The following is an 18,212-nucleotide window of genomic DNA, read 5'->3' on the forward strand; positions in this document are numbered from 1 at the left end:
TAGCAGCTTGCATGTGTGTAAAAATCAAATATGGCTTTTCTAGGTAATAAATTCATACCAGTACATTGACCAGTGGTAGCTTAACAGATGGAAAACTTGTCAGCATAGAGTTAATAGCAGATTGAAATTGGCCAAAATGTTGAGCTTCACTTAACATCCTCTGTTGGGTTGAACAAAAACAAATATTCATCTTTTAGATTAATTTAATTAATTCACTGGGACTATGAATTTGTTTACTTACTAAAGCATACTTAGCTCTAATTTCTGTTTCCACTTCATAGTAGAAATCAGGAGCCAAGCTTTTTAAATGATGGGGTCAGATTGTGATATCCCTGCAGCAATCTTTAGCAGACTTTTCTTTGATAGTTGAGCATATTCCAACATCAAACCCTTAGGTGGAAGAATTAAGTAGATTCAACCCTAGAATTTTAATGCATATCACAAACAGAATGGAAATTTGCTTTTTTCTTTCTTTGAGGTGACTCTGAGAAATCAAGACACCTAAACACTAATCTTAAATTGCCATTAGCAACCACAGAGACAAAGGTTCCCCATCTGTTTCAAAATGACACTTTAAAAGAGGAGCAATTTGCTCTTTTTAAGGCTTCTCTTTGTAATATAGCTAATATGGAATTTTCAAAAGATTTTTTCAACATTACATTGTATATTGGCTATAGAGATATAAGTCTATTTTTCCTACCTCCTAACATATAATTTTTATGTTTCTGATGAAAATTTGACATAAATAACACAGAAATATTTAACATATTTCATAACAAAAAGATTCAGATGACCAAACATTATTGAAAGGAGTGCCTTTGCTCTCCCAAACAATGTTGTTCCAACCACAAAGATGTGCGCAAATATAGAGTTATATCTCATGACAGAGCAATAAATAAACCTGAGATCAAAGGAATTATTTGTGTAATTTTTTAAGTATGCAGTTAACAAAGTCATAAATCTATAGCATGCTAAGATCCTTTAGTGTCAATGCTCACTTACCTCCTTATTTCCTCCATTGAAAAATCTCAGGAATCAACAATAACAGACTGATGAAGACCACGTGACTGAGTGTCAAGCAGTATTTGTCAGTATGGAGCTGAGGAGAAACCACTATATTTAATGCCTTTACAGAGGAAAATACAGATGTTGTATGTATCCAGCAGTGTAAGTGATGAGTGTCCAAAAGAGAAGCAAAACATGGAAAGGTGTATTTCAGATGGGTGACTCTTTTTATATAAAATGGAATGAATTAAACATGAAAGCTGTTTTAACTATAAAATATCATAAGTTGAAGATCAAAAAAAGATTTTTAAGCCAGCCTATTTCATATGGGTCACTCCTTAAGAAACATTTTGAGGGTATGAACTATTATGTAGCCATGTTTGAACTCCCACAACAAGGAAGGAGTCCCAGTACATAGTTAGTGTTGAGTAGATATTTTGGATTAAACAGTGCTGTTTATCTCCACGTTCTCTCCATGATATGTACCTAACTGCTTAGAGGTTGTGTGTGTGTGTGTGTGTGTGTGTGTGTGTGTGTGTGTGTGTTTGTATGAATAAATAATGACAACATAAATAACTACTGTCTTTCAATTCCATGTGTCTCTATTGTCCATTCTGTGCCCAGTATTATGGTCATATCTGGGCACTTAGAAGATAAAACTAATCCCAAAGATAGATATTCCTCAGTTATCGAAGCTTGATGCATACTTTATCCTTTATACATAACTGTTCCAGACTTACCCTTCCAGTCATTGAAATATGACAGAACTCCTGCTTGGTCTTCATCGTAAGAAGGCCTGAGCTATTTAGAGGGGAGCAGGGGGAATGCAGTAAATACTGAAGTTAGTAGTTCTACCATTCCCTCTTTACTCAGGTTGGGTTAAAGAAATGCAAAATGATATATGAGGACTAAGTGTCTTCAAGCCCTGGGAGACAAGTGAGACCTCACGCTTGACTCACTCTGGGAGGAGAGCAAACACCAGAGCTCATGCTTGGCTTCTCGGGCACGAAATAATGTTCTTTCATGGATTTGTTGACTTTCTGGTTGTGCAGAGTAAAAGAGCAGAGGCTTCAGGTGACAAAATGACCTCCTTCTTACAGGTTCCTTCAGTAAAGTCCTCTTCACTGGGGGAGACCAAGAAGACTCTCTTAGGAAAGACATCATCAGTGTGCATTTTTATCTTTGTCTAGTAGAATGAATCAGCTTTGAAATATTTCATTGAGAAAAGACCAAAATACTTCACTGAAACATATCCATGAAAATAATGTATCTTAGTTGACTTAATATATAATTAACACATACTGAGCACCTATTATGTACGCAGCATGACGCTTTTAATTGTAACCTCTCTCTCAATCTTGACAACAATCTTATAGGATACATGATACAAGATGAAGAAAATGAGGCTAAGAGAGAAGAAATAATTTCTCCTACATTACATATCTAGCAAGTGGTAGATATGATTTCCATTTTAATTGTACCATTGAAATAGTCATTTTGAGATGGTGACTCTGCCCACTTCTTACTCCAGTCCTCCTTTCCAACACACACACATTCACACACATGCATAAAACAAGAACACAATACTCTTCTTTCATTACAACCAGAATGATCGTATTAAAGGAGAGATTTGCCTGATTACTGTTAAAAACAAAAACAATAACCAAATATGTTTAGTAACCCACACTGCCACTCTTCTGCTAAATAATCACCAATGGCTTCATACTGCTTATGATGGAAAGTGCTATTTAGGGGCACCTGGGTGGCTCAGCCAGTTAGGCGTCTAACTTCAGCTTTCACGGTTCATGAGTTCGAGCCCCATGTTGGACTCTGTGCTGACAGCTGGAGCCTGAAGCCTGCTTCAGATTCTGTGTCTCCCTCTCCTTCTGCCCCTCCCCTGCTTGCACTCGCTTGTGCTCTCTCTCAAAAATAAATAGGGGCGCCTGGGTGGCTCAGTCGGTTAAGCCTCCGGCTTCGGCTCAGGTCAGATCTCACATTTGTGGGTTTGAGCCCCGCGTCAGGCTCTGTGCTGACAGCTAGCTCAGAGCCTGGAGCCTGCATCCGGTTCTGTGTCTCCTCTCTCTGCCCCTCCCCCTCTCATGCTCTGTCTCTCTCTGTATCAAGAATAAAATAAAACATTAAAAATAATAATAATAAATAAATAAACATTAAAATTTTTTTAAAAGAAAGGGCTCTGTTTTACTGTTAAGGTGCTTCATAATCAAGCCCTGACCCCAAACCTCTCCTTTTTGTGTATTTCATGCATCAGCCAAACCCATTTCCTCAAGATATCTTCAGTAATTTCTCACCTCAGGAATTTCCTCACATGGTTTTCTCAATTTGAAGTTGTCTTCACCTAATTCTACAACTGGCCTACAAACCCATTTTATTTTAAAGACAAATTTTCCTTCTTTTAAGACATCAAAGGTCTAAGGAAAGATTCAAATACCTTCCTTAAGTGCTAAAAGACAAAGACAAAACCATGGGGTAAACACTGGAAAGTTAGTGGTGATGGTCACCGTAGATAGAACAAACCAAGGAAAACACTATGACACATTTGTGTACAAAAAGTAAAGGTAAGGTATGAACAAATACATTCTGATTTGAGGTGATTTCTTATCCACATAAGAAATGTATGCTGTGTAGGGCACCTGGGTGGTTCAGCAGATTGTGTCCAACTTCAGCTCAGGTCATGATCTCATGGTGCATGAATTCAAGCCCTGCATCAGGCTCTGTGCTGATGGTGCAGAGCCTGCTTTGGATCTTCTGTCCCCTGCTCTCTCTCTCTCAAAGAGAAGAATAAACATTTTAAAAAATAAATAAAATAAAAAAGAAGTATATGTTGTCTATCTAGTGCATGTATTAATTAATCTAATAACAGAATTCTGAAATAAATATCATAGTAATGTTCAAACAAAATATGTGTTTTAAAAGTTTCATCTCTGCAGATTTTTATTAGTTATTTTGCCTCATTTCTTCTCCTCGAGAATTAATCTATAGTTCCCTAAAAGCTGACAGATCAGAGTATTTAGATCTAATCTTTTTTCTTGTATAAACTAGTTAAGGCAGCCTGACCACTCGCTAAAATTCTTTCTAAACAGGTGAAATTGTATAATACTTGTGCATATGTCTCACATGGATTTTTGTGTGAATCAAATTGTTTAAATTATTCAACATGCTTTTACAGTAATTATATATGTCAAGCATTTTGTACTTAGAAAAAAGTATGATTAAGATATGTCATACATTATTTAATCTCTCATAGATAACTGTAGATGTGAAAGCCTTTTGAAAACTCCAAAGTGCTTCACATGTATAAAGAATTATCATCACTAAAAGTGTATAAGAAATACTTATAACACTTAAATTAATCTTTGAGGTTAATATTACAATAACTTCTATATGCTTGTCAACAACTTGTCCTTTAGGGAGGCTTCTGTAAAAGAGTCTACTGTACAAGACCCATTCTTACTGGTCTCCTTTGGCTTGGCTTTCTTAGGTTCGTATTAGTCTACTTAGTCCTCTTTTGGTGATATTTCTCCAAATGGTATAACCAGTGACTGTTAATAGTAGTCAAAATTGGAACGCCTGGGTAGCTCAGCTGGTTAAGCATCTGACTTCAGCTCAGATCATGGTCTCCCAGTTCATGAGTTCGAGCACTGCATTGGGTTCTGTGCTGACAGCTCGGAACCTGGAGACTGCTTCGGGTTCTGTGTCTCCTTCTCTCTGCCCGTCCTCTGCTTGTGCTCTGTCTCTCTCTCTCAAAAATAAATAAACATTAACAAAATTTTAATAGTAGTCAAAATCAAGTCTTTTTAGTCTGTAAAATATTAAAATCAGTATTACTGATTTTTATAGTTTTCCAAAGAGCTCCTTGGAGTCATAGTTTAAATATGATTAATCTGGATCCACTCATGGCTCTCCTTGAGGATAACTTCCCATTGTTGATATTGGGAGAAGACAGAAGTCTTTAGCAAATGAGAATGAACAAACACTGCCCACTGTCCATAAAGCTGTCAATCACTATAAATTGAAACTTAAGCTTTCTTCATTAGGGTCTTCATTCAGACTTAAGTGTTAGCAATGTAGCTGAGGCAACAGACTAATCGACGTGTTTCTTTTCCAGTTGTTAAAAGAATATTGGTTTGTGGCCATCTGGGAGTCTCCCCTTTGGTACTTTTACTGGCAGTTGCATATTTAGAAAGCATTATTTCTCTTTTCACAGTTTTGAGGATGTTTCAGTTTTAGGCCCTTTCACAATAACCATTATAAGACTCATCCTTAGACATTTAATTACTATGTTTCTGTTTTCTGTATTTATGTTTCCTGTAATACTTTTAGGACACCATTTCTCTCATAGCAACTGGTATATACTCAGGAAACATAGTTTAATTTTAGGGTAGAATTAAAATCAATAAGGCACACTTGGGTGGCCTAGTCAGTTAAGCATCTGACTTTGGCTCAGGTCATGATCTCACCCCTGGTGAGTTCGAGTTCTGCACGGGGTGAGCATGAGCCCTGCTTCTCCCTCCCTTTTATTCTCTCCCTCTCTGCTGCTCATATACTCTCCTTTTCCTTCTCTCTGCCTCTCACTCACTTGCATCTTCTCTCTCTCTCATAAATAAATAAATAAATATTGCCTTTTTTAAAAAAGATAAAAATAAAATCAATACAAAAATATTATTAAAAAATATAAGCCTACTCAAGGAAGTTTTCTTACTAAAAATAAAAATTAAAAACATGTTTTGGAATTTACCTTAATTTTTGAAAATCTTTACAAAGCTTTTTGTAGTATTTGAAAGTCATTTTGACACCCAAGTTTTAGAACAGAGGGCCATAGACTATTGGGCCAGAGGATCTATACGGTGGTTCCCCTCCAAACTCTACCTGAGAGGTAGTGGAAGCCCATGGACACAATCTGACTTGAATAAGGTGATTCATCAACTTGAAGTCAAAACCCAAGCCTCCTGATGGTCACTGTCCCAATTCATTTTACTGTCTCATACCAACTGGGTTGTTTAAATCTCACTTTATAAATTCATAAGAGCACCTTCTCATCTGATAATCTGATCCTGACATTTGTAGCTGGAATAAGAAGCAAATACACACAATGAATGGTGTGACTATTCAGATTCTCTAGATTCTTCTTCTGATACCCTAGATATTATGTGTAGAAAACCTAAAGCATTACAAGAAGCATGAAGGACCTGACCTGGGGCATGTACCAGACCTCTAGAGGAAGAGATTTGAGATGAGTTCTGAATGACGATTATGCGGCAGCCATAGGTTGGCAGCAAAAGGAAGAGCATTTAGAGCTGAAAGGACAGCATAAACAAAATACTTAAAGCAGGAAGTCTCCAGGTACATCCAAAGATTTGAAATAAAGCCATAATGGTGGGAGTATAATGAGTGATGTAAAAGCAGAGGTTGCAAAAATGAGTAGAAATCAGCCTATGCAGGCTTTGTGGACCACATTAAGGATTCATTCTTATTTACCTTTTGATTGTCATGGAAAGTTTTTGAAACATTTTAAGCAGAAAAACCATGATATAAATTCTAGGTTCAAAATACATTACGTGTTAAAAGTGGACAAGGAGGCACGTGAGGTGATCAGGTAGAAAGCTACTATGATAATCTAGGAAAACATGAGTGATTGGCAACAAGTGGCAACAGAGTTGAAGAGACATGCACACACTTGGAGTTTAGTTTGAATGTAGAACCAACAGATTTAGAATATACTTCTTGGGTTAGAATAATTGAAAATGCTCAGTAAAAGTTATGTAATCAAGAAATTTTGTTTCTCACTTTTGAAGTGCCTTTTGTATTGATTACTTCTTCAGCCATATATATAAGGAATTGTCAGATCCTCATAAATGAGCAGAAAAGCTGTTTTCTAGGCTTGCACCTGCTCTCTGGGCCACACATCTTTAATATAGTGTCTGTGGAATCAGCCTCCCATGTATTCAAATCCTGACTTATCTCCACAACAGTTATAAGAACACAGACAACTCACAAAACCTCTTTAACCTCACCTCCAAGGGGATAAGATTAACACTTCCCGTTTACCTACTCCCATGATAGTTTGCTTGGGGCTTAGTAAGATCATGGAGACATACCAGTTTCAAAGCAGTTTGATCACACCTCCTCACCTGCAAAAAAAAATAAAATAAAATACACCAAAAAGATTATTTAAGACATTAAACACACAACGACAATATTGAAAGTCTTTTCTTCCAAACTGAGCAGCCTAAGGAGAGAGAATAACATCATGCCAAGAGTCCAGGTAAATCACTTTGCAGATAATTAAACCCCATCCAAGTACTCAGGGAATCTAATCCACTCAGGGAATCTAATCCACTTCTTAAACATGACCACACAAATGCCAAGGATGTGCACATATCTGAGAGGAATCTGTAACATAAAAGAGACAAGAACAAACAGAATAAAAACCTGAAATGAACAGAGCCTATGTGAAGAGAAGTAACTTTAGGTAAAGCTTGAGGAATTCAACAGAAAACTTAAACAAGTTTAGGAAAATGGAGAAGAAACAATTTAAAAAATTAGACAGTGAGTTCAGAATGTCCAACACATACATGAGAGGATTTCTAGTAAAAGAGAATAGGAAGGAGAAAGGAGAGGCTCATACTTATAAAATATGTTGGAAAATTTGTCCAGAAATTAAGACTAAACATTGACATAAAATGGAAGGAAATGCATCCAAACTGAAGAAATATAGAAAGTCAGGATATAAGAAGGAAATTTTTACAAGCTTCAGGAAAGAAAGAAGACGAAGCTAGATCTTATACAAAAGATTGGGATTCAGAATGGCTTGGGACTTCTCAACAAACCTTAGCCGCAGCAAGAGGAAAACTGAACAGTGTCTTTAACACTCTTAGCTAAGTAGTAAAAAATCTCAGTTTTTAATCCAGCCTAATTAAAAGGTAAATCTGAAGATAAGACCAAAACATTTTAGTTCACAAAAAAATTCCATGAGCCATTCTCAGAAAGCTTCTGACTTTGTCTTTCACTTCAATGCAGGATTCAGGTGAGCGAATACAGGAGGAGGGATGACAATTGTACAGGAGACCTAAGAAGCAGCCAGCCCACGTTTAAGCAATGTGACCTGGGAAACAGACTGTCACCCTAAGATACCTTCTGCTCTGGTGAACCTCTACCAGATTCTTATCAATGTCGATCATGTGCTAATAAAGTCCCCACTTCCAGTCACTGGTAGAACTGAAGACATTTACCCCACCATTTTCTAAGAACTGGACATTGGCCATGGTGGGTTTAAAAAACAAATCAAACATCTCCCTCCTCACTCATGTCCAGTTTCCAGATTTTCCAGATGCCAGACTATGGAACTTTCTCTATTTCCTAAGGCTTATTGACTGCTTTTTCCAATTCAGTCCCTAGAAGAAACTCTTAAAACCTCCAAAGAAATCTGAAAACCAAACTATAGTCCAGACTCCACGTAAGCAATTTTCTGCTAGGATTATTGGACTTAAGACAATGTGGTTCTTTTTGTAGAGTTGTTTGTGCCTTCTAATCAATTTGTGTATGTGGATGCCTTCATACTGTTGTGAAAATAATTTAAAAATAAGGAAAAATCATTGAGAAAAAGTTGAGATATGAAATGTTTACCTTGGTGGCTGATATAGATAGTCTCTTAACACATCACAAATATAATTGTTATAATTTTATGTAGTCCTCCATTCCCTGGAATCAGTCATTTTCCTGAAATACAGTTTGGGTGAAAAATCTTGCAAATAGTCATATGATGACTTTATTATTTAGCACTTGTATGCAAAATGTCTTTTTTCTAGTATTGAAGAATATGATGCAAACTTCCTTAAATGTTAACAATTAAAAAAATCTCAATTATATTAATGATCATAAATAAGTTTTATATTAAATCTAATAAAAATATTTGATGAATGACCTGTATACAGATTTTAGTCCACGTTCAAATAATTGTGGTCATGTAGAACATAACATAGATATAAACTAGACAAGAGGTAATACAAAGGCTACCCCAGCAATAAAGAGAGCTTGAATCTACTTCTGATTCTGTCGCTACCTAAGTCATCAAGCTTGGTTGGGTCACTTTCCTCAGGGCAGCAGTTTTCTTGTCTGCAAAATTGGAACATTGGACACCATGCTGGATTGTACCTTGTCACCTTGACTAAGGCTCAGAACGATGTTTCCCAGAATCTCCTTCTCTTGATGGCCTTACGCTAGAGTTGACAAAGGAGGAACTTGCCTGAGATTTGGAAGGTCAGAGTAAAACAAATGTCATTACTTTGGGAAGGTTGTCTCAGTCTGGGATGGTGCTGAGCAGATATAGAAGTATCCAGTAGGTCTCAGTTTACATCACTTCCTTCCACTCTGTTTATAGCTCACCTTCCCCACTGCCAGCCCCCTGGCCCAGGCCCACTAGCAAGGCTGCAGTCTTACAGAGGCATAGCTTCCCGAGAGGTGGAGATTTCCATTCAACCTCTCAGGATCTTATTCCCTTGTGGATCTGATTCACAGACTAAAAGTGTTTGATATCCTGCATTTCCAAGAAAGTTTCTTTTTGTCCATTTACATCAGTCCTTAAAGTGGACTGATCAGTGACCTTTTCCTGGATCTTCCAACTCTCCTGTAGACTGTCACTTCTTTCCTTCCTTTTACATTTGGGTAAGGTCTAATCCCTACTGTATATCCCTTCTCCGATTCAAGGGATACCTATAATAGCTCTGGTTGCCATGAGAAATATGTTGCTGGGCTCTATGACCCCTCCTAAATCTGATATTCTAGGATTCTCAGTATGATATTATCTATGTATATCTCAGTAAATGGTTGGGGCAGATTCAAATCTCTTCATCTATTTCGAGCAGACTACAGGGAAGTTAAGTCATATTGTAAGTTTGCATGTGACTTCCCAGAACACCAACAGAGTATCGAGTTCTCAGATTTCAAGTATATAACCAAAAAAAGGATTTAAAGTGAGTGCATATGGATTAAGTAGACACACAGGCTCACCTCTACATAATAGTATATATTTAGAGCACAAGTGCTTAAAAAAGAAATTAAATAAGAAATAACAAATACTCCTATTCATGCTTCTTAAGTATACAAAGATAAAATAGAGACTAAAGATTTGTTCAGTGGCCAAGGCACAGCTGAGTCCTACCCCTGGCTCCTTCCCATTAGTCCTCCATTGTTGCAAAACTATTTCACTCGTACGTAAAGGAGAACAATATCTCAGAAACTATTCTGTGACAATAAATCATGAGAGCTGGTTTGTTCACATTTTTTTCTTTTCTTTTTATTCTTGAGGTAAACCTCCCACAGAGAAAGTTATATCAAGCAAGGGATTCAGCAAAATGAATGAAAATATATTTATGTCACTCACGGATTACTTTTCTGTGGCACAGTTCCAATCCATAGCCCTGAAGAAAAAAAAGTATGTGTGCATTTGTGTGTGTGTGTGTGTGCGTGTTGCATGGTCCCTTAACTTCATAATTGCAGCTGTTCAAACATTTATCATTTCATGTTACAAAATAAGGAATTTATTGAAGCACAAAGAAGCAGCATATTTTTCCATCAGTTTAGTATTTGTCTCGGGATTTAAACAAAATAAATTAAGAATGAATGTAGATTTCACATAAACTAATTTGGCTTCTTAAAATCAATTCCAAAATTATCCTTTTTTTGCTACCTCCTTCTGTTGAAAGCATTACCAATTCATCTTTGTGTGCCACATTAATTATAAAAGTTAATATTGGCATATTATGTTACAGTTTAGAAAATGTGTTTATGTAGATAAAATAGATCACCCAGGTATAATAGGAAAAGACATTAATTTTGGAGTCCAAGGATCCTTACTCTCTGTGACACAGAGAGGACGGGATGCGGGTCGGGGATCACCACTCTTCTATAAAGTCTAGATGAGATCAAGGATGTTTGAAGGTGACTTGTGAAAGGTCTAGAATGAAACAAATAGTGCAATATTCTTTCCACTACATGTCACTGCCTCTCATTTATTAGATTTTTTTTCTACTATGGACTACATAATTTCATGAAGAAATTTGACAAGAACAACATATTTTTTAAATTTTTTAATATTTATTTATTTTTGAAAGAAAGAGTGTGTGAGCAGGGAAGGGGCAGAGAGAGAGAGAGTGAGAATTTAAAGCAAGTTCCAGGCTCAGAGCCTGACACGGGGCTTGAACTCATGAGCCATGCATGAGATCATGACCTGAGCTGAATTTGGATGCTTAACTGACTGAGCTACCAAGATGCCCCAAGAAACAACATATTTTAAAGATTCAGGAGATTGGAATCCAAACGTCCTGAGTTTAAATCTGAGCTCTCTCACTAACTTGACGACTGAGAACATTCATTAACTTCTTTGTGCCTCAATTTCATCATCCTTAAAATCAAGATAAAGTTAGCATCAATATCACAGGGCTGCTTTGCAGATTATATGCATTAGCACATGTAAAGCACAGAGAATAGGGCCTAGTACATAAGAAGCATTCAGCAAATGCTAGCAATTTTTGTGCAAAGAGTCCTATAGAGACACTATGTTGATGCAATCTATTATACTAGACTTGCCATCGGTAGTCATAGCAACATGACTGGTATCCTTAAGAGCATTGGGGACGAGGTGAGGAAAACATGTGTAGGATGATGCTTACTTCATTACCAGAGCATGAGCAGAAACTCAAAGAAGCAGCTCTAGCTTCAAAATGAGCAACACCATTCATTGCTAGAAAATCCAGAATTCATGAAACAATCATATTTGACTAAAGACATCCATTGTTTATTTACTCCTTTTTTAGCAAAACTGTAGGATTCTTGAAAGGTTTAGCAAGGACTATAGAATATAAAGATAAATATACTGAGAGTTATGTGTCAGCTCTAACAGGTATATAATGATATAATACATTATAGTGCATGTTATTTACCAGAAACACAAATCCTGGAATGTTAGGGTGGGAAGAGAATTTAGGGTCCATCTGCTCACACCAACCCTCATTCTATCTATTAAACACCTTTCTTTTGTATCATCTTTAAATGATCTTCTGGCCACTATTCAACGTTTCAAAAGATAGAAAAATTTTCACTTCCCAAAGAAATTGTCTCACAAACCCAATTGCAATAGATTTTTTAGAAAGTTTCTTAGAGCATAATTTAATTTCATAATAACTTTTATCAACAGGAACTCATTCCTCATTCAAAGAGTATAATGATCTTTTATAAACAAGAAGGACTGTGAAAAGGTACTACAAAACTTAAGTTATTAGCTAGCATTATAAAATAAGTTGTATTTGGGTGTAATGATACGGTCCTAATCATCATCACCCTGAATATAGTCATCTGAGGCTTCTGATCATCATTTTGTGCCTTTCACACCAGCTATGACCCATATCTACTCTCAAGTCCGGTCAGGTACCACATGTCCAATTTACACCCTTCAATATAGTTTGAGTGGACAATTTTTCTTCCTGATCTAATTCTTTTGTTGATGACATATCTGTTTGTATTTTATCCCATTCTGTTGTACATTTCTATTACTATTGCAGGAGCTCTTCAAGAGGGCATGACGACAGGTTAACCCATCAACCTGACCTGGGCAATCAGAGGCTCCTTACCCCTTCCCCTGTCTTTGCAATGTATGCCTTGTCCACTGTTCCCATCACTGGAACCATTTCAAGGTTGCAATCTCAAAAGAGTAATGTGCTGTTGAGACTATCTGGACATTCTATGAGACTCAACGCCGTTAAAGCCTCTCTATAAACTTTCAAGATTCTGGCGGGTTGGTGCAGACACTTATTTGTCTGTGACCATCCAAGACAAGCATTGTTTGTAAGTTCCCTTACTTATTAAAACTTCCACCTACTAGTCTAGAGTGGTCTTTCTTCTCCTTTGGTTTCTCTTTGCCCTCCATGGAAGGGGGCCAGCTTCAGATTTCACCCAGGAAACTACTAAAGTTGCAAGCCAATTACTGGCAAGCCAGACAGGAGAAACAGGTCTTGGGAAAGAGACATCTGCAGGGAAAACTCCAGGTTGGGCATCAGCTTCTACATGGGGAACGGTCGCCCGTATGTCAGATGGGACACCCCAGAAGGCTGGCTTGTCTAACATATTTGTCTGATGAATGTTCATAGCACACCACCCACAGCAAAGAAGGGAAACAAATGGCTGCCACAATGGGATGGCCTCTAATGTGGGCAGCTTGGCTGGCTTCCAATGTCCAACTAGAGACAAAGGCTCAAAAGTTGTAATGTGAGTTGAGGTCAGAGAAGGAAGCGTCTACCACACTACTAACTTCCAGGTGTGTGGACAATGTAGGAGAGCAGGATAATATGTTAGAGGCCTTAGCATGCCAATCTGCATAAATAAGAATGCATGAACTTCCATGGATTAAGAACTAGGGGCTTGTGACAAAGCATGTTTGGAACACTAAAAGGTGGAATCTCTGGAAAAGTGAGGAGAACCAAGAGGAGTGTGTTGTGGTGATTGACAGTGAAATAGACAAAGCTTCTGACCAGGAATACAAAGGATCGTTTTAAATAGTCATTACCCAAGACTTCTGATAATAGAGAAATATACCTTGAAACTTTTAGGAGAAACACTCTTATTGTTTCTCTGTTCCTTTAAAATGTAAATCTTGGGGCATCTGAGTGGCTCAGTCGGTTAAGCCTCCAACTTCAGCTCAGGTCAGATCTCACATTCAGGGGTTCAAGCCCCGCGTCAGGCTCTGTGCTGACAGCTAGCTCAGAGCCTGGAGCCTGCTTCCGGTTCTGTGTCTCCTTCTCTCTCTCTCTGCCCCTCCCCCTCTCACGCTCTGTCTCTCTCTCTGTATCGAAAATAAATAAAACATTAAAAAAATTTTTTAAATAAAATGTAAATCTCATCATGTCTTCTAAATGTACATACCTCAAGAGATAACTAAAACACTACCTGCCGAGACCAAGTAAAATAAAATGGGGGAAAGAAGTTTTTTATAATACAGACTGCTTTGGAGCCCCTTACCCCAAACACACTCGACAACCTCCATACACTACTTGCAACTCTTAAAAGTCTTCTCCACAAATAATAATAAAAAGCTTTAGCAATGGGAACAGGTAACATTAACTTGACATAACTTGGATTCAAGAGTTGTTTAGAAACTAGTGAGTTTTGCATTGCTGTACTTGGTTCATGGGTAAAATTTTGGAATGGAAGTTACAAAGTCTCTGTGTCTGTATGTTTATGTATGTCTATAGGTGGATGTCATGTATTTTTTTGTTTATTTGTTTGCTTATTTTGAGAGAGAGAGAAAATGCACACAAGTGGGGGAGAGGCAGAAAAAGTGAAAGTGAGAGAAAGAATCCAACACAGGCTCCATGCTGTTAACACAGATCCTAAGGTGAGACTTGACCCCATGAAATTTTTGTCTTTCTTTGTGATTTGTTCATCTTCTTGTCAAGTTGAAAGCAAGGTTGATTTATCTCTAAAGATTCTCAATTTCTAATTAATGTACTTAAGGCAAAGTCTCTGCCTTCTAAATCCTGCTTTGGACTCAATCCATTCTATTTCCATATATGGTGCTATCATCATTCAGTAAAGAATCAGCCATTCCCAGAAAGATGACCAGCATGACTGCTGTAAATGGAGTTAGCTGGAATATTAGTTTTCAATTCCTCTTTACACATACTTCCACTTTCTATCTTTTTTAAGAAAATACTTCCTAAGTAGATGGTCCTTGGCTGTCCTTTTCCTGTTAATCAACTTTATTTTTCGCTTTTCTTTTGAATTTATGAAATTTTATAAACACTTTAGGGGCTCACAACAAAGATGCACTCTTTTTGTTCACTCTACCTTCTAGCTCGGAAGTTCAGGCATCAGCTGTGTTGGTTCTATGATTTTGCCCCATCTGCTTCTTGCTTCTGCAATGGAGCTTTTATTTTTGGAGTCTAATTGTTCTTTTCAAAAAAATTTTAAAGAGCCCATTCATTTCTCTGAATGCAATATCCTCAAAAACTTCTTTAAGGGCATGAGTTACACCCTGCTCTCTTCTGGTTCCTAAATTAAGAACCTGAAACTTAGTTATTTGATTTTTTCATGTATGAATTGGAAATTCTGACTGGCAAATTTGGGGAGCAAGTGAAGGTGTTTTCACTCCACTGGAAATCTTTATAGCCATGAATGTAAGGGCAGATCTGAGAGATGGTCTTCTGGGGAGGGGGGTTATTCCTCCATTCACTGCCGTGTCTGCACTTGCTTTCTGATACCACTGAAGTTATCTGGTAACCAATGGAAGCGGAAGCCCCAGAAACAGAGGCAACACACCAGTGATGTCAAAATGAAAAGATAAAAGTGCTCTAGTCCTTGATGTTATTGCTGAGGCAATGATAGACAATGCTGAAGGTGTCCTATTGATCGAGTTTTTACATCATGGGTTTATATTTTAATATCTTGGGGGAGGATAGCACAAGCAGGGGAGGGGCAAAGAGAGGAGGACAGAGGATCTGAAGCAGGTTCTGCGCTGACAGGCTGACAACACAGAGCCCTATGTGGGGCTCGAACTCACAAATGGTGAGACCATGACCTGAGCCAAAGTGGGACTCTCAAGTGACTGAGCCTTCCAGGTCCCCCTGATGTTTCTTAGGTTAGGTTTAGCTTTTCTGTAATTACAGCTAACATTACCCAAATCTATATACCACTGCCTAAAATTCATTTTCCAAAATTTAATCAGAGCAGGCTTTTAAAATCACATACCAATAAATAAATAAATAAATAAATAAATAAATAAATAAATAAAACAAAATCACATACCACATCATGCTGCTATTGCCGCCTATGTTTTTCCAATGGCTTCCCATCCTATTTAGAATAATAACCCTAACATCTCTGCTCTACAAAACCTGGCATGATCTGACCTCTGTTTCCCTCTACGGCCTCCTTTTTAACTTCAATCCTCTTACCTTCTTTTAAATTCTCAAACATGGGAAGATTACTCCTGTCTTGGGGCCTTTGCACAAGCTCTTCTCTCCCACTGGAGCGCTCTCCCCGTGATCTTTAAACAGCTGGCTCCCTCTTGTTCAGCTCTCAACTAACATATCAGCTTTGCAAAGAGCTCTTTTATAATTATCCAAATTAGAGCAGCCGCTCAGTAATTTTTCTATCACATTAACTTATCCTAATTATTTGCATCACAGTTACCTCAATCTGACAAATTCCTTTCTTAAAAACATCGCCTGATTTGCCTGTCAATAGTGTAAGCTTTTTGAAAACAAGGACATCCAACATCGTGTTCACTGCAATATTTCCATTATCTAGAAGAGCGAGTGGCATTTAATAGGCACTCAATAAATAGTTGTTGAATAAGTGAATGAACCTACTCTTCCAGAAGTTCTTCACTGCTCCGATCAGGTGGTAGTGTTTTTCTTCAGTTACTCAAACTGCTGTATGTGTACCTATATCTGCTCCATCACTTCAGTTGGATCTGGGAGGGAGAGATCAATAAATGCATAGACTCGACAGTATTTTAATAGGATTCAGACACAATTTTCCTAAATGTAATCATCAATGACTTTGAGCTTTTTAGTAATATAAATACCACTGTTGACCTAAAGTAATATGATTTTTTTTACACTTTCCAAATTATTATAATCACCATCCCTGAATGGAAGCACAGAGCCAGAAAGGAGCTTCATGCATGAGGCACACATACAGAAGGTGTCTGTTTAGGTCTTCCTATTTTAGAGTTATTTTGCATTACATAAATATAAGCATAAGCAGACTCTAAGAGCCAAGGATAGGTGAGAAGAAAACTATGTTAGTGAGAATTTCAGTTTGCCCCCTACATCTTGTGACCTGAGACATGAGAGCATGTTCAGTGATTCCTCGATACCGCATACAATAGATTATACAATTAGTCAAATAGGAATTAATTTTTTATTTTGCCTTATTAAGACACGTATGGATATTCTTACTGTTATTATGAAATGGAGGACATTATAACACCAGATATTTCAAGGGATACGTCTATGAAAAAAGGACACTTCTGTAAATGAAATACTTCCGGCTTCGTGAAAAATTACTTAGGCGTTCTTATTCTTATTTTGCAAGGGGCCAGTGGACTCAGTGTTCAGAACAAGTTCTTTTTTTTAATGTTCATTTATTTTTGAGCGAGAGAATACGAGCAGGGGAGGGGCAGCGACAGAAGAGGGCACAGGCTCCAAAGTGGGCTCTGTGCTGACAGCCGAGAGCCCAACACGGGGCTCAAACCCATGAATTGTGAGATCATGAGCTGAACCAGTCAGATCCTTAGCTGACTGAGCCACCCAGGAGCCCCCAGCACTCCTTCTAAGACTAGCAAAAGTTTCTGGAGACTTAATCTGATGATGTAATTTAAAGTTCAACTACATACTGTGTGACCATGAATAAATTACCTAACCTACTAGAGACCCAGTATCTTTATTTTTTCTACTTATCTATGTGGAGAAGTGTGAGGCCCAAATGAAAAAATTATCTTTGAAAATATTTTGTAAGTACAAATCTCTTTATAAATATAACTTATGGATAAACATAATGTATGAATTAAGTTACATAAATATAACTTATGATGAGAGATAAAGAGGCATGGGGACTCCAGTCTCTTTCACCTGAGGAGCAGGAAGTTGCTTTAAACTTAGACAGGAATAAAATTTTGGAGGAAAGATCAGCAGTTTCAGTTTGATGTAAGTTTGAGGTGTCTATTGGCCACTCAAGGAGGTGTCAAGTAGGCATTTGGACATAAGAATTTGGAATGTATAGGAGAGGAATAGCCTTGAGATATAAATTTGTAAATTGTTAGCCTGTAGGTGGATTTAATAATGATGAAGCTGGAGGAGATCACCAGAGAAATGAGGCAGACGCGGAAGGAAATAGGTCTCTGTTCCCTGGGCATGCTATAGTTCTGACATCAGCCAAAAAAGGAAAGTAAAAGCTGCTGAGGAGGAACAGTCTGACATTAGAGACAATGCAGGAGACCGTAGCGCGGAAAGTCAGCTGAAAATGTCTGTGATACACGAGGTTAGGACACCTGCTTCATGCCCTCTGTCACGCAGGCAATGAACTCAATACTCGCTCCGCCGCACCAAACGCAAATCCAGCACTGCCATGGAGTTGCCAGGAGAAACAATAAAATGTAAAGCTGTTTACATAGACAAACCACACATACACAC

The sequence above is a fragment of the Suricata suricatta genome, chromosome 5, assembly GCF_006229205.1.
Source record: "Suricata suricatta isolate VVHF042 chromosome 5, meerkat_22Aug2017_6uvM2_HiC, whole genome shotgun sequence".
Classification (NCBI taxonomy): domain Eukaryota; kingdom Metazoa; phylum Chordata; class Mammalia; order Carnivora; family Herpestidae; genus Suricata; species Suricata suricatta.